Raw genomic sequence first — 23,592 nt, 5'->3', positions numbered from 1 at the left:
CTAGTTTTGACAACCGTGGCATTAAAGCATAGCCGAGATGTTAGCCCACTTCCTGTTTGGTGGCTTCATCGCCATATTTGATTGGCTGTCACAGGCCAACAAAAATGAAATTAAAAGATCTGACAAGTATCGTTTGTACGGCTCGGTCTGAAGATCATCTCCGACAAGTTCTGTGAAAATTGGATGAAATTTGTAACCGCTGAAACTTTTCGTAGAGTTTGGACTAAATCCAATATGGCGGAGGTCCAATATGGCGGAAAGTGATAGGATAGGGGTCATTGAACTCTGTATGGTCCAAGGATTCAGACACTACCTCAATTGTGAAAATCAGACAAAAGAGTCAAGGATCACGCGCATGAACGCATGTCCAGCATTGAACTGGTGGTGGCGCTATTCAATGTATATGCATATAAATTGACAGCCAATCAAATATGGCGATGAAGCACCAATAGGAAGTGGACTAACATCTCTGTGGCACTTTGAGTTAACATAACAAAACTCGATACAATTAGTCAGGACACTGTCCCAATCACTCACAGAAATGTATCAAAGTCAAAGACTTTGACTTTGCTGCTTGGCCCCCAATAATTATGTAGGAAGTTTAGAAGTTTCAACACAAATTCAACACAAATGACTCAATACACTTGGAGGAGGCCTGCGTCTTTTCTTTTCCAGATATTTTAGGATTTGGATATCGTTTCAGTATCAAGTATCAAGATATTTATGTCAGGTATTGTATCGAAGTCATAATTTTGGTATCGTGACAACACTATGTCGGAGCCACTCTGTTTTCTAGATGCCGAGGATCGGAGGCTCTACCACCAACAAGTGATGCTGCTCAATGGCATATTAGAAGAGAACATTTTCAAGCTCTAGTATGGAGGCAGGCACACATCCCAAATCCAGTGTTACAAGAAGTAAAATGTTTTTTACTTGTCGGTTGTTGCTGACGGTAGATGCAGTTCTGCATTAGGCTTATTCCCGCTATCTAAGTTCATATGTACTGTAGGATATATTCTGAGTTGAAGGTTATCTGTGCAACTTGTTATTGTGATGAAATGCATTAAACACCACATGAGTGACTCACTATGTTATAGCAATAAAAAATATGGTTGTGTTTTGATTCCGAGTTAGAATTTCCGAGTTTATTAAATGTTAACTGCAATCATGTTCATAAATACGACACCTCCAGCTTATATATATAGTGCATCTAAAACGTACAAGTTAGTTTGTTGTACAAGAGAAACACAGCGAGTAGCCTATTGCTCGCTGTGCAGCGTTGTGATCTCTTTTCATATATTTATAAGCTTTTCTACATCTTCCTGCCAGGTACGCTTTCAAACTCCCTTTTCTTTTCCTCACCTTTTAGTAACTTTATTTTTCATTCAGATATATAATAGGGTCTCATAGCAATGCTTGTTAACTGTTTAGGTAACATAGCTAAGTCTGTTAACTTTTTGAGACTTGAGCTTTTCTACATCTTACTGCCAGGCATTTTTCCAACTGTTAGGCTAACGGTTTTAAATCTGATGCCATTGCTACTGTGTGGTGTGTGTGTGCCCAAGTCCAACTGTCTCCTCCTGGAATCTCCTGGTGTGGTCTGCGTGCCTGGGTTCTAGAAGCCAACAACCAACAGCTCCTTCTGGAACTCTGTCAGGGATGGATTACTGCACGGGCCTACCGGGCCCAGGCCCAAGGGGTCAGGGGGCCCTGAAGCCCAAGCCTTTGCATGGAATCATTGTCTCAATATCAACAAATCAGGATGTAGGCTATGAATCTGATTGAATTAAAGTACTGGCCATCCCCAAAATGCACCAGAATACAGGAAATCACATCAAACAAATTAAAAATGTTCTGGGGGAGGACCCCCAAACCCCCCTCCCACATATGCGACAATTAGTGTGGGGCCCTTAAGACATCTGGGCCAAGGGGCCCGAAAGCTCATAATCCATCCATGAACTCTGTGCCTTGGTGGTCGTCACCCCAGCATTTGAGTATGCGTCTGTAGAGCCGGCCGCGAGTCACAGGATTACAACGGTTTGAGTACCAACTGCGAGTCACAGGATAACACTGGTGGGTCATTCCGTGTCAAATCACCCAGTGGCTGGCAGGTCACCCTCTCCCAAAAAATCTGAAAAAAATCACAGGTGTTTGTAGACCAAACCCATGCATAAATCTTAAATAGTATATCTGTATCACTAATGGTTCCAAAACTACAGCCCTTTGAAGTTTCAAGTCATTTTAAGCATCGTGGTGAACAATCCTTTTTGTTCAACTTCCAACATTATTGGCTCTTTTGGTATTTCACACACATTAGTGAAACTATGTGAATAGAAGTACATTTTCCTGTTGAATTAAACAATCCAATCAAATCAGGTGTATCTTGTGTAATTCCCCCTCTGCAAAGCTCTGAAAATGGCTATAAATTCATTATGTTAAAAAACATCACCACCTTTGAGGGCTTGTCATTCAAAAAGTATGTGACACAATTTCATCAGATTTTTTTCCCACTCATGTATGGATTATAAGGTCATGTCCATGCATTAACTTTGGTTGTGCCAACCCATGCCGACTGAAATGGAGTGTTTATGCTGTGCAGAGTGGGATAAAATACTGCCATCGATGGTGGGCAACGCTCCCGAAGAGGAGCGTGACCGCACTTGTGTCACTGCTACGACGACTTCTCAGCAATGATCCATCCTGCAGTCCTCAGTTTTTTTTCCACACTCCACACCACCAGTTCGTGTTTGCTCTCGTTCTCTCATCCGACTCGCCTTGACTAGTCGCAACATCCTCTCTTCCCAGATCCAAAGCTCGCAACTCCTCTTCAGTGAACTCAGGTTCGAAAAGGTAGGGTCTTGGATCTTGGTAGTCGCAGGCCCGTCACTAGAAGGCAAGCAAAATTGCTTGGGGCCCCGAGCTGGCCAGGGGCCCCAAGACAACGACTGGTTAAGAATAAAATGCAACGACAAACTGTGAGCGCCCCTTTGATAGTCAATGCTGTAAAGTGCATTCGCCCCTCTCAGTATTAGCTGACAGCAGCCAGCCAGCCAGGTTTGTGGTCTCTGCTGCTGCCGCGAAAATATAAAACCTCGGCAGTCATAATGAAGCGGAGTTATGCGTCCGGAAGCCAGAAGAGAAAGGAAGAGGATGACAAGAAAAAACAAGATAGTGGTAAGTGATAAATTACACTGGATAAAATAGCTCTACTTGTCTTGTACAAATGGTGTAATGTCGCAGCAGGAAGGCTAGCCTAGCAAAAAATGTTTATGTTAACTACCTGCCTGACGGCCCATGCTGCTTGTAACAAACTAGAACAGTTAGCGCTTTTTTTCCCCGAACGGACGGAATATGGTTACATACTGTAATATGTTTATTATCGGGATAAGGAAGACGCAGATCTGTTCCAGAATCACTGTTTATCATATTTAATGACATATAGCTTTGTAATAGGTTTTGATGAAAGTGGCATAGCTTCTCTGCTATAGGCCTACTAACTATTCGACCGTGATAATCTATTTACCAAATGGGGTTAGGAAAACCACCGCGATAAATTCCGTGCATCAAAGCAGACTGGAACTTTCATGTCTAGTAGTATTCATACACGCCAGCTGTTTACTGTCTTTAAAGCACCAGGTGCGTCTGTCTAATTCTCAAACAGCAGAATGCTTAAATGCTATGTTAAGCTACAAGTAGGCCTAGGTCAATGTATAACATTAGCTTGGGATGTTTTTACAGTAAGCATTGGTAGTTGTGAAAGCAGCTGCATCCCTTCTAAATATCAAAATATGGAAATGCTAACATATCTTTTCTTTCTCTCTCAAGGTGCTTTGCTTAAATTTCTCAGCCCTCAGGCTCTTCCTAAGGATACCTCCACTGATGAAGATGGCCTGAAAGGTTAATCTTATGTGTGTGACTGTGTGTGTACTTGTATTTATGCTGGATTTTTAAATTGCTATACAACCTGCACTTTTTATAGTTTGAACAATGCATCCTTTTTCTGCATAAGATGGCAGTGTTTTATTTTCTCACTTTGTGATAACTGAAAAATGTTAATGTGAGTGTGTGTGTGTGTTTAAGTATGTTGGATTTAGTTATTGTGCACTTTTTTACATTTATATTGGATTTTATGGTACGGTGGTGTTTTTGCAAATGTTCAAAATGTTCAAAACTAATGCACCGTATATATATGCAACTGCAGTATTTGCACTGTCAAAATTTTGTATTTATATAAACTGTGGGTGAACTTAAACTGTATGGCTATGCGGTGGTTCCTGTAGGCTTTGCGTGCAGTGGGGGGGGGGGGCCTCCATGTCCATTTTGCTTGGGGCCCCCAAATTCCTTGAAACGGCCCTGGGTAGTCGAAGTCATCATCTTCGTCTATCGTGTAATCTTCCATATTCATCGCCATCACGCTGGTGTATTGCCGGAAGTTGAGGGTTTACAGATGCTGCGTGATGTCTTTGCGCCTGGCAGCGGTGCTTTGCCGGTGCTATGCCCGAAAATAGTTCCAAATCTAAATTGGTCTAGTAAATCCCTTCGTGTTAATTTTTTTAATATTTTTTGGGCTTTTTATGCCTTTAATTTGATAGCAACAGTGGATAACAGATAAGATAGATAGATAACAGTGGAGAATGACAGGAAGTGAGTGGGAGAGAGAGAGTCGGGGTGGGATCCGGGAAGGACCACGGGGCGGGAATCGAACCCGGGTCGCCGGCGTACGGTGCAGGTGCCCCAGCCAGTTGCGCCACAGCTGGGGCCCCCTTCGTATGAATTTGCATTGATATTTGTACTCGATGTGAATGTACAGGTTACGAGAAATAATTATAAAAAATCTTGAGTTATTTGATTCACTTTTGCAACGACATGCTAGCTGGAATCTCCGGATTACAGCGACTACGCTAAGATAAAGATAACCAGGCCGTTTCTAGATTAGGACAATGGCTGGGTCGGCTATAAAACGCTTTGGCTCTCTCATCCAACTCTAGGGACTGCGGGGAGTGACCCAATTTTACCTAGGGGTGGCGTATTCCTTTAATAATGTAAACACACAGCTGGGTCTCGCGGACACTACGAATAAAAAAAAATGTGCCCCCTTGGTAACCGCAAATGCCCCCTCTGTCACTGCAGCTGGGTCTGAGTGAAGCCGACTATACTCTGGTCCATTCTTTTTAATTATCATTATAATTAATTGTAGTGGATTAATGCAGTAAACCCTATCAAAACTCTATGGCTCTATGAGCCGACCTTAAATTCTAGCACATAGAGGTTACAGAAACCCTCAGATTTTATTCTATTTTTCGCAAAATAGATATGGATTATCAATCAAAAGTGAAATAATCCGGGAGTCATGTCCTTTCGTTTTCTTACAGGTTGGGTCGTTGTTGCCCATAACACGCTAGCATTGTGCTAATGAATGCCGTCATTGACATGTTTGAAAGGCTTTTTAGAACAATTAAGTGACTTATAAGTAAAAATATAATACTAAACCAAGTGTATTTTCTTTGCCTCCCCTTTCGAATACAATATTCAAATTACTTGAAAATAAAATTATATCCCGAGAAAAGTGGATTTTGAAGGGTACAGCTCCATAGACCTCCATTCATTCTGGACTCATCTGCGAGCGCCCTCATGTGGAACCACAGAAGGAACTGCAACCAGTTCAGAAACCGGAAGTTTTCCGAGAGTGGAAGTTAAGTCATTGGAGAGGGAGTTAAGTCATTTAGAGACGAGTGACCGTCGCAGGAAGTGCATCATAACAAAGGGACGCCAGACCCTCTTGTAACAGCTGTTTTACTCGGTGATACTGCAGACTCGCAAAATTAGTTGGAACATAAGGCAGAAAAACGACAAGTTTCCTCATGCTGCTTCCTTATGTTGGAATGTGCAAAAATGTACAAACAATCAAGAGGATGCCTTCTTGTATGTGATTTCTGCAACAGTGATACTGCAAACGTGTTGATAGCCTTTTGTTGATTTTATGCTGTAGTGTAAAGCATGTCACACAGTAGCCTAGCCTAAACACTTAATTGATGTGATATAATGATACCTTGTTAAATGTATGCCTACAATGGTTTATTAAACATCATAGTCATTTATTTCGTCAGTCATCATGTTCATGTTAATGAATAGGAAGGACATTTAAACCATAGCCATAAACCAAAATTTCCTAGTCCCTATGCGTGAGTCACGAGCTCCTCCCAGCTGACTCTGGCAGATCACGTGGACAGTCAGTCGCGATTGGTTATTTAAAGGGACACCAGGCAAGCCTGATGCTTTTTCTCTACGAAACTCCCCTGCCGGTCTGAAGCTCTTTTCCTTTTCTTTGCATCTTCCGTCAAGGGTTTTTTTGCTTCTTCTTTGCTCTGCCATTATACACCGCGTTTGCAACAATCGCAAACAATCGCTCCCTCTGTGCTGTGGATGCAGGATGGAAACTGAAACTGCTTCGGTCGCCGGGTACGATACACTGAACTTGCAAGCGGGATATTCTTCCTACAGGCAGTAGGGGCGGGTGAGAGAGTCTTCATTCGCCCTGTAATGAGTCATTTAACCATATGAAGACTTACGAAGATGAGTAATTAACACGAAAATGTTGCCTGGTGTCCCTTTAATAAATAAATGTGAATTACGAATAATAATAAAAAGCTTCTACCTAATGTGACTATTTTTTATATAAACTGTAAAAGAAAATACGCGTTTTTCCGCTGTATACTCCATAAGGAGTAAAGTAAATTATGTACTTATTTCTGGAATTGACGTCACTTCCTGGACTCGTCGGGGTCATCCCTATGTTCCCCGGGTCCTATATGTTCCCCGCTCGGGGTTAGGGTTAGGGTTATGGTTATGGTTAGGGTTTTAAAAAAGGGTCCTATGATCCCATACAAAGCGGGGAACATAGGACCCGGGGAACATAGGTACGCTCCCGACTCGTCTGAGGCTGGTCTGTATGGGTCTGAGGTCTCTCAATGACGTAACCCCTACTGAGTTCTCCCCTTTAGACATTCTCTGATATACTGTAGCTCATCTCGGCTTGTCCCCTGCACTCTGAAATCTGGCGCTAGTTAGCCGATGCTACCAACAGGTTTTCAAAGGGGGTGCCTCGGGCATTGGCCTAGCCATGCAAATAAATCACTGTTTTACACCATTTACGAGGCTTAAAGTAGCTCCACACTTCATTGGTAGACTTCCGAGGGCCCTGACATTTAAAACAAGACATTGAGAACTTTGAAAAAGCACTGGTAGTTTATTTACAAGACCTTCAGGAAGTTTACCGTTCGCCGCAATCTTGAATTTAGTCACGATAAGTCAAGCAACAAGTACGAATGAACAGGTATGACAAGGGATCAGATTCCAAAAATAATCCAGTTGCTTCCAGTAGCAGCAAATGGGTCCATGTAGGTCCGTGTATCATTCGTTCATTTGATATTCAATTGTACGGAGCCCCGGATATGTCATGGGGGAAAAAATTATAAGTTGTGGCCACGAAATAGCAATTCGTTCCCACAAAGTACTAATTTGTGGCCACGAAATATTAATTAGTTCCCACGAAATAGGTCATTTGTGGCCACGAAATAGGTAATTTGTGGCCACAAAATATTAATTTGTTCCCACGAAATAGTAATTTGTGGCCACGAAATAGGTAGGCCTATAGGCTGTGCACTGGACAGCTGGATGAGCAAATCAAGCGCAACTCCTCAAACAGGAACAGCTGCTGTCACACAATGGACAGGGATAGTATGGTAGAGTGCTATTTTAGGCTGGGAATGAAATACAAAGACATTTTGAAAAGCCTGGCATTGGAGGGATTCATTATTAGCGAGAGGCATCTCCACAGACTATTAAGAGCCAGGTCGCTGCACCGGCGTAGGTACAACTTGAACGTGTCTCTCTCGTTTGCGTTTTTTTATAAGGCGGCCGTGAACATTTCCATTAAAACATGCATCAGATAGCTGGAGGTGAATCTTCATTCCCCCCCTCTCCTCACTCTCACTTTTCCCCCATAGTCCGGCAGCCAAATGCCATAATTTAGGTGAACCTGGTTTTGTCGGTTAAAGTTTTTTTTTTTGCTGTTTCTTGCTGTCAAGGGGTAACTCAATAAGATTAGAGAGGGTGCCCGGCATGGGCGTAGATTTAGGGTGGGACGCTCATGACTAGTCCTAACCAATATTTTAAGATGACAAAATTGTCCCCACCAATATTTTAGCGAACTCATTTGTGCTGCTGATCATTTCGACAGCCAGCACGACAGTACAAGAAACGTCGTCATTTGATTGGCTGAAAACCCGAGGGGGAGGGGGAAGGGTATCTGACACGCATGCTGCACACACATAAGCCTATCTCATCTAAAAATGGCGTCTCTTCCGTTTTGCTACTTTAAGACGGATCGCTACTTCCTGTCATTCGGAACACCTTTCACGGAATGGCAATTGCACAGATGATTTGCACAAGGCAGTATTATGTACCTCTGTGTACCAACAGCAGATAAAAACAACCATATTTGAGCTTTCATAATTTTCCCCGCAATGTGGACCATCGAAGAAAATGGATTCAAGCCATCAGGAGAGAGGAAGGCCCACTGTTTAACGTCTCTAATAGCACAGTCGTTTCTAGTATGCATTTCCATAGCAGTGACCTGTACAAAACACCTAGTGGTTTTAACAAACCAGAGTTAAACAAGACGCGGTACCTTTTGTTTTTTCATGGGTCTCTGACACAACCCAAGCCAGGAAGTCTGTTTTTGAGAGGACAACTGAAAGACTGGGGTTTGATGTTCATGAAGTCCAACAACCTTGTGGAAACGAAGTTGGTGTTGCTAGCTAGCTAAGCTACGGACCACGACTACGACGCACGACCATCCCCTGGTAAGATTTGATCTGAGTAGATGAACTGGCAAGGAGATAAATAGCCAGGTGTACATTTGCATATACATTATGTTTATTTGGAGGATTTTACTGGCTCTGTGCACTAGATAATGAGTACTTAAATTGTACCAAAAACGTAAGAAATAACGTTACAATGTGCAAAAGCTTCTTAAAACCACGGGTGACTGATTAGCCCTGATGTGTGCCAGTCTGCTCGGTTTCAAGTTGATATTTAAACACAAATTTAGCTTCCACCTTTTTCCTAAATACACCAGCCTACGGCATGATATGAAAGACGAACTTCGTGTTTGTGTTATGGTGGGTGAACGGCACACGTTTCTCGCTCGTTGTAATCGCTTTTAAAAAGCACCTAAAGATGAATGCTTCAGTTGTGCCAAAATGTATGAAATACAATGTATGCAAGTGTTTTACACTTCTTAAACCCGTGGGCAGCTCCATGAAGCACTGCTGTGTGCCAGTCTGCTCGGTTTCAAGTAGATATTTAAACGCAATTTTAGCTTCCACCTTTTTCCTAAATACACCAGCCTACGGCATGACATGAAAGATAGTGTTAATTTTGTCACCTATTTTTAATTTAGTCTTAGTCTTAGTCTTGTGATGAAATTTCCTTTTTAGTCTTTGTCATATTTAGTCATTCAAATATCATTTTTGTTAGTCAAGTTTTAGTCGACTAGAGGTCTCGTCATTTTAGTCTAGTTTTAGTCAAAAGAAAACTAAAGGTATCTTAGTCTTAGTCAGTTTTAGTCAACACATTTTAGTCTTTTTTTTTATAACAAATTATTTCTGATTACCATTTGAGTCAAATAGTGTTTCACACATCTCAATTTTCCAACAATATTGTGTGTCCACAGGGCTACTCGTCTGTTATAATTACTCATTCTGATTTTTTGTCAGTCAGTATGTTTACATGCACAGGTAAGTCGAGCTACAGTTATAGCTCAGCTGGGATTTGACCATAGACAGTAAAAGATTTGACTGGACCACTGTCATATTCGTAGACCAGTGTTTCTCAAAGTGTGGTCCGGGGATCACTGGTGGTCCGCAAGCTATCCCAAGTGGTCCGTGAGCAGACGTGGTAAAATATAATATAGATGAGTTGTTTGCAATATTGAACCAACTTGTATGTAAAAACAGTTCTGCAACACTGTCTATGTAAGATATGCCAGTTTAAATCATACAGTATAAATCCACACAATAAGAAAAGTGCAAAGACAATAAGCAAGGTGGTTCAGTGAGTAGGCCTATTGTGTAGACTAATTATAGGCTACTGTTGAAGTAGGTCTAATCTTTTTTTTTTTTTTAGCTAGGGTTAGTTATGTGGTCCTGAAACTGAAAAAGTTTGAGAAACACTGTCGTAGGGCCAAAGTATTAATGTTTTACTCCTCCGCTAGATGGCGATATGCTTAAAACACAACACATTCCCCAAACAGACTCTCCATCTTAGCCATAGCTAACTTGCTAGCTTAACTTTCCATATTAGCTTACTTGCTAGCAAACTTTGCATCATCAGTCTAACTAGTTAAATAGTTGACATTACATGATGAACATTTTCGTATGGACATTCTGGGGGATGTTAATTTGTATGAGAGAAGCTTCAACTTATGGGTATGTAGCTTTGTGGCATAAAGCTTAGGTAGTTAGCTTGCTAACTCTGGCAGAAATCTCCAGTGTTCTTGTTCCATGTAGTTTCGTGTTGCAGCCACAGGGTTGCAGCAACAGCATGTAGACCAGCCTACAGGAAAGCTGTTGCGTGCATGAACTCATTCGAATATTTTGAAAACGTAACAGCTAGATATTCTGTCTTCTCATTTTGTAGACGAAAATGAAGAGAGATTTTATCTTAGTTTTTATTTCATGCAAAACATTTTAGTCTCGTCTTTTTTTCGTCAAACAATAATGCATCTTAAGATAGTCTTAGTCAGTGTTTCAGGACATTACTGCCGTCTCGTCATCGTCTCGTCTTAGTCATGAAAAAAAAGGTCGTTGACGAACATATTTCCTCTCGTCTCGTCTGACGAAATTAACACTAATGAAAGACGAACTTTGTGTTTGTGTTATGGTGGGTGAACGGCACGTTTCTCGCTCGTTGTAATCGCTTTTAAAAAACACCTAAAGATGAATGCTTCAGTTGCTGTAAGTGTTTCACGCTTCTTAAACCCGTGGGCAGCTCCAAGGAGCACTACTGTGTGCCAGTCTGCTCTGTTTCAAGTAGATATTTACGTGATTTTAGCTTCCATCCACCTACATGCACTACGTGGAGTTTGTCTCTAGTGCTGCACAGAGCCAATAGCCCTAGGTAACAAAGCAAAGATATATAGATAGTAATGTTAGCTAGGTTTAGACAGCAAATTGTGTTAGTGTGTCTGTTTTAAACTAAACGAGAGATTATTTCATACATTTATATTTCATACACCTTTTACTAAAAAACAGATTATTGGGATGTTATTTTGTGTCACAGCACTCATAACTTACTACAGTATGTCATCATTGCACACTACAGTAATTGTAGTGTACCGTAATTAATTAATAAGCATTGTTGTTTACAGTTTAGCAGGATGTCAGCATCAGGAAAATAAGCTATTCTTGATATGGACTGAGTTTAAAGAGGTGCTGTGATCCGTTTCATTATTTCTCTACTTTTTCTCTACTTGTCTATTTGTTTACATCAGGTAGGTGCATTGGATGCAGCTCACACGAGGATAGTGGAACTGGAGGTGCTGGTGTTGTCACGTGAGTATTTTCACTAAACTTAATTGTAAAACTGCACTTATATATGCATACGCACGCACCCATACACTCCCACATGCTAAGTTGTTAATAATAATCACTGAATCCGAAATCAAGAAAATACATCGAGAAATATGTCACACACACATGCACGCCCACATGCTGATCAACAGAATAATTGTAAAACAGACAAATTGAAAATTTAACAAAGCACGCACGCATGCACACACACACACACTTATGTCTTGTCTCCACCGTGGGATAGTAGGAAACGCAATTTCGATCTCTTTGTATGTCTTGACGTGAAGAAATTGACAATAAAGCAGACTTTGACTTTGACTTTGACTTTTGACACACACATACACATATACTATTGAAGAAATACGTCCATAAATGTGGAACGATAAAAAATATCTAATTTGTCTTTCAGAACTTCAATGAAGGACTCGTCTCACCAAATCCTCTCCTCTACACGGAAATGTCTGACTTGGTGTCAGTGACTGTCACACCAGGGAAGGCCAGTGACCGCAAGCTGACCTTGCACCTGGGTGAAATTCCGGTGACTCATTTTTAGTTGAGGTTTCTCCCCAACGAACTTGATGTGAGGTGCCTCGTGATGCTGGTGATGTCTGGCCATTTCACCTCCATTAGTACAAAGTGGGGAACCTGCAAAGGATCAACCACCTGACAATCTAGGCTTGCACCCAGATGTATCATAACGATGCTGCAGTGGGAGACCTTGACCTACCAGAGATCCACGTAGTGGTGGAGCACTTCTGGCTCCAGCCCCTGCCGCATATCTGCGGTTTGCCACGTTCCCTTGAAGATCCTCCCTGCCAACCACTTGTTCCTTTATTTATTTATATATATATATATATATATATAATTGGTTTATAGTTTGTTCATTGTGTTCATTTTGGGTGTTCATGTATTGTTCCATGTTGTGTATTTCTATGATGTCCACAAGTTTTTCAATAAAATGTTTCTTGTTTACTTGTTACTTTGACACTAACCTTTTATAGGGCATATATAATGTGGATTTTACTCTGCAGCGTCCCAATGTTTTTGTTTTTTTAATGACCAACTGGTTAGGTTACGTTTACCTGAGTGCGTGGCATGTGCAACAATGTGATTACAGAGTCCTCTAACAACACACAAAACAACATATCCCCGCAGTCTTGCTGGCCGAAGTAGTGTTAGTAATAGCACGGTGAGTGGAACATATTAGCAAAAGTTTCTGAACCTTAACTTGTGGAACAACAACTAAAACTTTTAGGAAAGAAATAAGAGCTTTGTCTAACATAGTGTTGCAACAATTTGCTACTTATGTGTGTTTCTATGGGGAAATGTTTTGGATATCATAGAAATGATGGTCATATGAAGGACACATACACACAAGGCATTTAATCAATGATATACCAGCTTGGCTTTTTATGTAAGATTGCCTTTTACAATGTACCTACATAAAAGGCAAGCTTACATAAAAAGCCAAGCTGGGATACTGTATCATTGATTAAATGCCTCGTGTGTATATCTGTCCTTCATATGACCATCATTTCTATGATATCCAAAACGCCCATAGACATAATATACATAGACGCCGCATCGACCGCTACTCCTTACTAGCGCTGACGAGATTTGGAGCCGCCATCTTGGACCGGTCATCCACTCCACTCAGTGTAATCTGTTTGGCCGGTGAGATGAGCTGTCAGCGCACTTAATTAATCATATCTCACTGAATACCGAACAGATTCTCACGCGGTTTTTTTTGCTGCAAAGGTCATACATGTAGCTATGATACAGGACACATGATTTAGCGTATTTTAATATTCATAGTGGGTTTAACAGTAATAGAATATTCTGATACGATATAAAGTGACCTGACGTCCGATATCAAAACTGGGAACATAATCCATGTTTGACAGCATAGACAAAACTAGTTTGATACAAGTTTAATGAGTTAAATATAGTTCACAGTTGACAGAAAAGTTCCATCAACAGCATTATTCACAGTCCACAGAAAGGTTCCATAAACATTTAAGTGAGATCAGTGCCATTCAGACATCTGAGGGGTATTCCAAGTAGGCCTATGTGGTTTAGTGACAAACTTGGGTAAATTGACTCAGAATAAGCTGTAAACCTCCCAGTAGAAAAGCTGTATGATACAGGAAACACGGTTGTGTGTATTTTAATATTCATAGTGGGCTAATATTCATAGTGGGACAGTAATAGAATATTCAGATATATGATATATTATAAAGTGATGACATCCAATATAAAAACTGGGAACATAACTAATCCACGTTTGACTGCATAGACAAAAACTGGTTTGATACAAGTTTTAATGAGTTAAATTTACAGAAAAAATCCATTAACATTTTCAGTTCAGTGCCATCAAAAATAAAGTGATGAACAGATATTGGTGTGGCATAAAGGAAATGGAGTAACTGGGTTCAATATCAACAGCATTTGTTAGACAAGTTCCATAAATATTGTAAAGTGCAAGTTTGTAGGTTTGTTTCTGATCCTTAAAAAAACAGACATTGGTTTGGCATAGTAAGTGTAACAGTTCATCAATTCAAGACAAAAAGGTGACTTGTCACTTGTACAGTGTCAAGGGGTTCATCAACAGCATCTGTTATTTACAGTTCACAGAAAGGTTCCAGCCCCAATGAAGAGATTAAATAAAAAGGAATTAAGAAACATTTTAGAAACTGCCAAGATCAACCCGTTCATTGCAATCAGTAAAGAATCAGGGAGTGTCTTCACAGGCTCAGTGAGACAGAGTTACCGTGATGAAGTTGGTTCTATGATTTCGACAACTGGTGCATGTCATTTTGTATGTTCCCACCTTGCTAAAATTGCTTGGGTACACTTTGGCTGAGAACAAAAGTGCTTCAGACAGCAGGTGGGCAAATAAGATGGCATAGTAAACTGGGTACTCCATAAAAGAGGACTGAGTCAACCAGGCGATGGGAAAATGGGACACAGAGTGGCGAATGCAGGTGATGAAGGTGGAGCTCATAAATCAAACATTCAGTCACAGTGTAGCAGATGCCCTGCAGTACTGCAGTGAAGAGCTGCACCTTCCTCAGTTCCAGGGGTGTGAGGAGACCGTTCAGTTAATTCACAGTCTTCTTGAACAAGGCAGTTGTTCTGGAGAGATACAAAATAATAAATAAATGAATGAAAAGGAATTTGAGAGGCATCTTATTCTTGTTAGGGTAAATGACATGTGAATAATACAGTGTTGGGCAAGCTACTTCGAAATTTTAGTGAGCTAAACTATCAGTTACTCTGCCATGAATAAAACACTACACAAAACTACCACCCAGTCAAATGTATTAGTAGCCTAACACAAACACAGCAGTAGGCTAGTTCACTACATAGGAAGCTACTTTAAATTGTGCTAATTTCACATGACAAGAAAAAGTGTAGCTTGTCTGGCTAAGCTACTTGATAAATAAAGAAGTTGAGCTATTGAAAAGTTACTTTATTCAGGAAATAGTGAGGCTACCACCAACACACTTATGCTACAAGTAGCAGCTAGCGATTGCCCAATAGGCTAGTCTGTGCCACTTGTGTAAAATTTGCCAGCCAAATCTAGTATGATTTATTTCTACAATAGCCTTCTTGTGTCAGTTGTAATCTAAGTCAGTGTTATGGAATATGACTTATCAAGTCTCAGTTCATAGCCGGGTGAACACCGAGTAAACATAGCCTAGCTAGATGGCTCTGATTTTCATACAGTAATATCAAAGATTGCTCCTTCTCAGCTCTCTGGTAATATTCTATTCACAAAATACAACCAATAGTACGGTTATGTTAAATCTTACTTGTGAAAAGTAAATCCCCCCAGTATGGTCCGCCCGATTTGAGAAGGAACATGCTGCACAGTGCTGTCATCTTGTGTCTTCTGCTGCAACACAACGAGGGAGTATGACCGGTCCAAGATGGCGGCCGCATTTCTTGTTTCCAGCAGCCAATGCGGCGTCTATGTATATTATGTCTATGGTCACGCCCTCCAGTTAGCTTGCAGGTGGCTATGTACTCATTAGCGTCAATGGCACTTTCTATAAGACCGGCACCGGAGGTGGGCTAGTAAGTGATCCCTAGGCTCCGTACGTCCTCCCTACACTGTGTTCGCTGTGCTGTCACCTATGAAAGGTATGTGCCAATGCTCCTTTTTCACTGCAAACATGTTATTTTAGCCAGCTGTTTTTAAAGTGCAACTGTTTGACAACAGGTATTTGGCTGTGTACCAGACGCTTCCGGTTAGTGTTTTGTTGATCTACCGAAGGTATTTACAAGCACTCTACACCGTAGATGATTGAACTGTATGGTCCTTTGGTAAATGCCTTCACGCACATTGTCTTTAACGTAGGTCTTGACTGAAAAGACGCCGTGTACGCGCAGGTTGCACTGTCTATTGGGAGATGCGTTAAGGTAACATTGGCTGTATAGCTTAGTAAGGTTTGCCATGTAATGTGTGTGTGTGTGTGTACATATGTATGTTTATATGCATGTTTACAGTAACTGGATCTACTATAAGGTGTCATGTTTCGCTGTAAGTCCTTGTGATTTAACTAGCCAATAACCTTTTATTATGTGTTGTATGTGAGCTATGCTTGTGTGTGATTTTATGTAGGTTTGCGTACTGGAGAGCTACCAGGGAGTCCCATTTCCATTCATGTTGAGTGGTGTATTCCTAGAGGTAAAAGGAAACCTTGTTGTATTGTATCTGTATTGGTTTAGGCTGTATTTACCATAAACAATGGATTTTAACTGTTTGTTTACTCCTTTAGAAAGATTGCCACTGCTGCTTTGCCTCCTGTAGATTTAAGTAATTGTAGCTCTTGCCTCATTTTGTTTTCTTTATTTTGTTTTGTTTGTCCGATTGATTTGGCCTAAACATAGGCGTGGCTGGTTTCATTTATCTGCCCTCCGTCGTGGTGTGTCGGCAACAGGTGTGGTATTGGCTGCCCCAGTATTTTGCTGTGGTAAAGTGTGATGGTAATAATGCTAACATCTAGCTTTCTTGACCCAGCCAGTTATTGCCAATAGCAACCATATCTTCCCTTCTCCCCTCCAGAGAAACAGTGTTGCAGCTGTTCCGCGGGGCAGGTCGCCCGGATCTGAGTCCTCCTCTTAGGTGTACTTCACACAGTATTTGTAGTGGTAACGTGCACCTCACTATTTGCAGTGATCACTCTTTGTAGTACCTGTGCCTATCTTTTGGCGTGTGTGTCTGTGAATAGGCAACAGAATCCATGGCACGGGTGGTGTGTCGGTCTCCTCCTCTTCCAGGACAGGTAACCTCTCCCGAACAGCTGATCAAATTAACCCTACTTGATTACATGTAATATTCCTGGTGGCAGCCACTACCTTCCTCTTGCTGGCCTATTGGGCCTAATATGTACTGCACTCCATCCTGAGAATCAAACCCAAGACTGACTTTTTACTGAATTGCTTGTGAATAAATATTGTTTATTTTTCATTGAAATACCACGTCTCTGTCATTACTTGCTTATCTGTGTGCGAGAGCCCTCTTGTCTAAATCAAGGTGTTGGAGGTCTAGCTAAACTACATCTTGGTGTGAAAGGCCCCAAGTGGCGTAGTCGAGCACTCTAGAGTCAAGACTCTTGTCATCTGACTCCTGTGGTCACACATAGAATCCACAAAATCTAGTCACATTCATATACCTGCCTTCTGGCTGGTGGCTGTTGCTAATGTTGACCCCAAGCCTATTCAAGACAGCTGCACTAACAAGTATCAATTTATGACTGCCACGCACAAAATCTAGTTGAGAGCCTAGACAAGCCACATTCATATTTTACCTGCATTTTGACTGGCTGTTGCTAATGTTGAGCCTATTCAAAAGAAAAGACAACTGTACACTAACATTATATTTTATTTAAAATAATGTGGAAATTCAATTTTGTGGTCTTCCACCTGCTGTTCCATCCGACCCTGTGAAGAACAAATAAAAGAGAACAGGTGAGTGCATTTATATTAATTTTACATTCAGTCAAAACTTAAATAGGATATGCCAATAGCTGGTTACGCTAGACTTTTTTGCTGCTGCTGGGTCATTCCTTCGCCCTTGCACTTGTAGCCTAGATCAAGTGTGAGGATGCCGGCGCCGACGGTAGGCTACCAAGTCGCGGGAATAACGGAGCAGTGGACTGGAGATGCGGATGGTGTTTCTGTATTATTAATATTATTATTATAACTGTGCGTTCAGATAGCCTACCCGGCCGTAAGTATTGATACTGCTCCTTTGTTAAGTTTAGTTCAAACTGTTATCAGTCTGTGCTCGTTAGAAGCATTATTGAGTATTGCAAATGCGTTGATATAACGCGAGTGAGGGTGAAATGGTCGCGGTATAATCCGGTATATGGTATGCACATTTAATGTACGACGTCTGACAGTTACTTTATAAAGATGGAGATAATCTTGTGTTGATTCACCAGCATATTGCAACTAAACTGTAGGCCTACAGTTTACATTGCTGCTATAGCTGTAATGTTAGTGAACCATGATTTCATGCGTTTTTGGCTATAAGCTTAATTGTTGTGGAGTTTTGTAGCTTGTTGCACAAAGATGTCTCGCCTAGAATTGGGCTATGTCTACACAAAACCATCGGGTGTATTTCCTCTTACCGCCTTCACACCTTTAACGATAGGCCTACCGGTAAGGAAAAAACTTGCATGCACACAGAGGTGAAAGCGGCTAAAAGTACAGTAGTGCATATGCCAGACCAGTCGATGGCGCCGCGGGCCGTGCAGAGGCTTCACATTTAGGCCTAATTTGCGTAGAAGACAAAACATTGTTGAAACGGTTTGTTAAGCTGTCACTTGAAAAAAGGAGACTACATGCAATTTGGTTTTCAATTCAGCTGTTAAAGCACTAAAGTTCATTTTCAAGGTATGTGACTTATGTGGAATTTCAAATGCTTAGGCCTACATATTGCATTAGGTCTGAGCACTATTGGAGAAAACATTAGCATGCGTCAGTCATAGGTTGTAGTAAGCTTAGCTAATGGTGTGCTTCAGTAACTTGGCTACAAAAGGCTGATACTTTGTGCACATAAATCATGAGAGGGGAAAATAAAAAATAATTCACTTCCTACTTCAGCTGCCGTGATAAAGGCCTATTGTTCCCTAATAGTCAGCATGTTCGTATAATTGATTTAAAGGGATATTTGCCTCTCTCGTTTCAACTCACCTTAAACTTTTGGTGTGGGCTGCAGGGGCATGTTTTAAGACCTCAGCTATCAGGAGCTCCACCTCCTCTTCTAGCCCTGGCTTCCATTTCATGATCGCTTCTGTAATAAGATTGAATTTGTGATCAAATTTCAGGCAAACGCTTACAGATATTAGACACTTTATTTTTCTGAAAGCATACGAGTCCATAAACCACAGGACAGGCCCAAAAATGGGCGTGTTACCAACACTCAGGGAGAGATGAAGCTCACAGCTAGCATCTAACTGTCTGTATCATAGAAAGAAAACTGAAACTCACCTGCACAACAGGCCATAAAAGTAAATAAAACACTCAGTAAATAACGTTAGTACATGCCATTTCCCTCGCCACTGACTGTATCGCCATGGCAACACCAAACTGTCTCACAAAACGCTAAATTAACGTAACGTTATTTAACCGTAAAATAATCCACGAAATGTCAAAAGATAGGGAATAATCTTAAACACATTTCCCTTTCTAACATAAAAACATCAGAAAACAATAAAAACACTTACAGAACTGAGCTGTATTTGGGTAATGGTGATGGTTTTATACAGTTAGCAGCTAGCATGTTCTGTAATATCTTCATTGAACTCACGTTATTACAGATATAGCCTACACTTTAGGAAATAGAGTGAAACTCACCAAAACAGTCATACTATTGAAAGCACCACGAAATTGTCGCTTAGATGTGATGGAACAGACTCGGTTTGGTGATAGAAAAGACGTGAAAGTTGTTTAATTCCTATATAGTTCGGTGCTGTATGTTGTCCCATGATGAATGATTTTGCGTCTTTTCGTTTTTTCCATTAGGTGAACTTGCTCGCGTCTAACTCATACTAGCTCGTGGCTAGGAAGGCGTCTTAAAGGGGCAGTAACATTAATTTAAAAGTGGTGATCATACAAATTATTAAAGTTGAAGGCTTTTGGTAACACGTGTATTTATTAAGAAATGTCTTACAAATTAATATATAGTAATAAATATATATGTTAATTTAGTCTGTTTATTATTCTATTTTGAACCATTCAGTTGTGACCAAGCATGGAGATTACTTGGTCACACTTATCTGTGAGCTACAGGCATAAAAACAAGACCAATTTGTCAAACCCAGCTAGTTAGACACAATTGTTCTTTTATAGCTGCCCTCGCACACTTTTTCATTTCGCTGGATATTTTATTCAACTGTTTCTCAGCATAATGTATGTATGTGAACAGAAAGTAAGACATTCTTACCTTTTTTTTCCTTTTCCAGGAACCGAACTGAAGATGCTGGGATCCACCATTTTAAAGACGACTTGAGGCAAAAGGACATCTTGACAACCCTCAGCTGCAACAGCAGAACCAGCCCCTCTGCAGCTTAAGGACAACGTCAGCTTGATAGAAAACTGGGGGGCAGTTACCTTTGGGGTCTAGTGTTTCCCTGTCCCTTATATGCCTTGTGAATCACTGTTTTAAATCGGCGATGCCGACCACAGTCTTTGTTTGTTGTTTCCGATAGTATTTTGAAATAGCCTCTTATATAGTTCTGTTAATTGGGCAAAATGTCCTGCGTGAGAGTGTGATTAGTAAATAATATACCCATGGCTGTATTACATTTGTGCTGCACCTCAAGCCTTGTCCATACAGCCACCAGCTTGTTCAAACGATTTCTTGTCAGGCCATTATTCCTAGTCTACCTGTTCAAGTGGAAGCATTTGATGGGTTTACTTTCTTTCTATGTAGTGCTACTCTGTGTGCTACTTTGTGTGTTTTGTTGGAAGGTCTGTGGAAAATTGTGTTTATAAGGCTTAGCTTGACCTAGGACCTTGGACCAGGGTGAGTTTTAGGGTGTGCAAGTGAGTTTATGCTGTGTAGTCATCTTTTTTTGGTGGTCTTGGTCCTTTGTAAAATAGAAACTTTTATGTTGCCCTCTGTGTGTGGTTGTTGAGGTGCCAGTAGCTGTCCTGAAATGGAAAACAAAAACAAACAAAAAAACCCTCACAACAGCATTGGTGTTTTGCAGAACTTGCATAGAATTTGTGACCTGATTAACATAAAGGTTTTTAGCATGTATTCAACAGTAGTCGGAGTACTAAAATTCAAGATCAATGACTGTTTTGAGGTGACTGAAACAAAGTACAATCAAGATTCCTGTTCATGGCCATTCTTCATGACATTGCAGTACTGTATGTTGTCATTTGTGCTCTCATCAGAGTATTATCATTGCAATTTTTCATACAGACGCAATATTTTTTACTGTAATTTCTCTGTTTGATTACAAAATTAGTATTGTGGAGTTTTTTGGGAGAAAGGACTGTTATTGTGGCCAGTAATTGGATAACAAGAGGGAGATCTTAGTCAAAACTGCACTAGACAGCATTAACATTAGGATTGGATTCTGATTAGCAGTCACTGTTTTAGCTACTCTCCACCTCAGCCGCTCCAAGGCCTTCATGCTCTGTACTGGTTGACTAATGCCTACCCTGCAATGTGGTTTGTTAGTACATCAATTCAATCTGTGAATTTGACTTCAAATGTTGTTTTAATAGAAATAATTGTCGTTGTGATTTATTTATGTGGTCCCTGAATATGCATTTAAAATAAATGCTTCATCAATTCAGTATCTGAATATATGTCATTGCGATTTTTTCAACTGGGTCAGAGTTTGTGGAACTGAGAATTGTTATGTAGTTCTGGATTAATCCTAGTTGAGCACAAATAGTTTCTGTGGGAATTGAGTCATCCCTAGGTAGTGAATAAACAATGCAAACCAGTGGTTAATTTTTCCGGCTCGAAGATAGTTTGACTTAGAAAAAAATCTGTTATTTTGTAGCATGTTAGCCTATGGGTTTTGCTTTGCTGTCTGAAGGTGAGCCCTTTATTGTCACTATAAAATGGAAATACAAATTCTAAACTAGAAATTGTCATACATATCCAGCATAGCATTCAAACCTAATCTTTGTGCTGGACATGGAAACAACCTTTAATACTCGTATGGTGTAATTCTGAACTTTGACGTATCACGGTAAGTAAATGACCACAACACTATGTCGCCGCAACATTACTTGCGTTACCAAGTGGCAACGTTATCAAAATTACCAAGCCACTACGTTGCGGCAACGTAATTTGTTTACTTAATGGCAACTTCCTGTAGGCAACGTTGTGGCAACGTCACTCACAGTACCAAGAGGCAACGTTATCAAAATTACCAAGCCACTATGTTGCGGCAACGTAATTTGTTTACTTAATGGCAACTTCCTGTAGGCAACGTTGTGGCAATGTCGCCATGACCAAATGGCAACTTATAGGCAACGTTGCCATTTGGTCGTGTGTTAGCTGGGGTAGCGTTTGTTTGTCAATTATTGATGCATACTCTAGACAACGTTTTTGTTGACAAACCATAGCCATTTGTGTTGAATCTTTTTAATATTATTTGGCCAACGCACCCCCTTCAAAAAGACTGTTGTAAACAATAGCTATTTCGGCGTACTTGTTCATTTTGCCCCTAACAGATTCAATGTTCACTACACCTCGTTTGTGCGACTCCTCGTTTTTTCTAAGAGATTGGTAGCACAGTGATCTCACAACGACACTACCATCTAGGCCTACTACGTTGGAGACTATACAAAAACAACATGCATGTAATAATTTCAAAATAAAATACTGGATAATTTCTTTACACAGCTTTATTGAAGTGCATTTACAAGCTGTTTGGATCTGATGTTAGCCACCTAGCTAGCTGACATCAACATTACCTTCACAAAACATAAACTGTTCATGGAACAATCTTTATCTACAATCCAATTCTGATGGTTTAGTAGAAGTAGGCTACAGGATAATTTTGTTACACTGCTTTATTGAAGTGCATTTAAAAGCTGTTGTGTCTTATCTAGTATTATCTATCTAGTTATCTGGTATTAGCCATCTAGCTAGCTGACTTGACTTTACCTTCATATTTATAAACTAAGCGATCCTAACTGGATTCCATGAACAATTTATATCCCCGCTTAGTTTTCGTGTGATGTTACAAAATATCTGCCACCTGTGACCGATTAGTATTTGGCAGATGCCGCAAATTCCTTGTAAACTTGTAGATAGCTCCGATAACATTAGTTTCTCCAGAGAAGAATGTCTAATAGGAAGAGAATTGGCACTGTCTGGTTACTTCCGGTTTCTGGACTGGTTGCAGTTCCTCCTCAGATTCCACTTGAGGGCGCTCGCAGGCGAGTGCAGAATGCATGGAGGTCTATGGAGCTTTACCCCTGAATATCCACTTTTCTCTGTATATAATTTTTTAAGTAGTAATTTGAATGTTGCATTCGCTAGGAGAGGCAAAGAAAATACACACTGTTGATTCTTATATTTTTTGAAGTCACGTAAGTCTTCTAAAAAGTCTTTCAAATATGTCAATGACCTCATTCATTAGCACAATGCTAGCGTGATATAGGTAGGGAAAGTGAAAACCAGCGCCCCAAGTGGTTGCGGTCCTATCGAAGAGCAGCTCCAATGTTAAGTCCCATAGACCTATTTTTTTTTTTAAATACTGTGAAGCCAAATCAGCGATCTTATCCACCAAAAATATTTTTCAGTGTCTATACAGTAATAATCTTCTAACTGTGAAAATGTCAGACCATATTTTGCCTTATTTAAAAAAATCGAAATTGCTCCTTTTGTTTCATAAACGAACTACAAAAAGAAGTCACACGGACTTTACCCTTCCGACGTTACTCACGGTAGCATGGTTTGTTTATTAGC

The 23,592-nt window shown here is 40.5% G+C and overlaps 3 long non-coding RNA genes across 7 annotated transcripts; 2 read left to right on the top strand and 1 right to left on the bottom strand.

Moving 5' to 3' along the window:
- The first annotated feature begins 8,430 nt into the window (after nucleotides 1-8,430).
- On the top strand, nucleotides 8,431-12,455 carry LOC125303784. 3 transcript variants are annotated; one of them, XR_007195107.1, is made up of 3 exons: nucleotides 8,431-8,864; nucleotides 11,555-11,599; nucleotides 12,043-12,455. It is a non-coding gene; the product is annotated as an uncharacterized LOC125303784 (long non-coding RNA). The 3 variants fall into 3 exon arrangements; XR_007195105.1 differs by having other exon boundaries at nucleotides 11,555-11,615; XR_007195106.1 differs by having other exon boundaries at nucleotides 11,555-11,619.
- A 3,179-nt stretch (nucleotides 12,456-15,634) lies between these two features.
- On the top strand, nucleotides 15,635-16,736 carry LOC125303742. Of its 3 annotated transcripts, XR_007195092.1 has the most exons (4): nucleotides 15,635-15,779; nucleotides 15,859-15,912; nucleotides 15,997-16,058; nucleotides 16,261-16,736. It is a non-coding gene; the product is annotated as an uncharacterized LOC125303742 (long non-coding RNA). The 3 variants fall into 3 exon arrangements; XR_007195090.1 differs by having other exon boundaries at nucleotides 15,997-16,736; XR_007195089.1 differs by having other exon boundaries at nucleotides 15,859-16,058.
- Nucleotides 16,737-17,505: 769 nt separating this feature from the next.
- LOC125302913 lies at nucleotides 17,506-19,677 on the bottom strand. Its single transcript, XR_007194983.1, has 3 exons — nucleotides 19,503-19,677; nucleotides 18,840-18,939; nucleotides 17,506-17,582 (listed from the first exon to the last, which is right to left on the bottom strand). It is a non-coding gene; the product is annotated as an uncharacterized LOC125302913 (long non-coding RNA).
- Between the last annotated feature and the right edge of the window lie 3,915 nt (nucleotides 19,678-23,592).

Source organism: Alosa alosa, chromosome 11, assembly GCF_017589495.1.
Source record: "Alosa alosa isolate M-15738 ecotype Scorff River chromosome 11, AALO_Geno_1.1, whole genome shotgun sequence".
Lineage (NCBI taxonomy): Eukaryota > Metazoa > Chordata > Actinopteri > Clupeiformes > Clupeidae > Alosa > Alosa alosa.
Note: the sequence above shows the minus strand (reverse complement) of the source record. Positions and strands in the feature narration are given on the sequence as shown.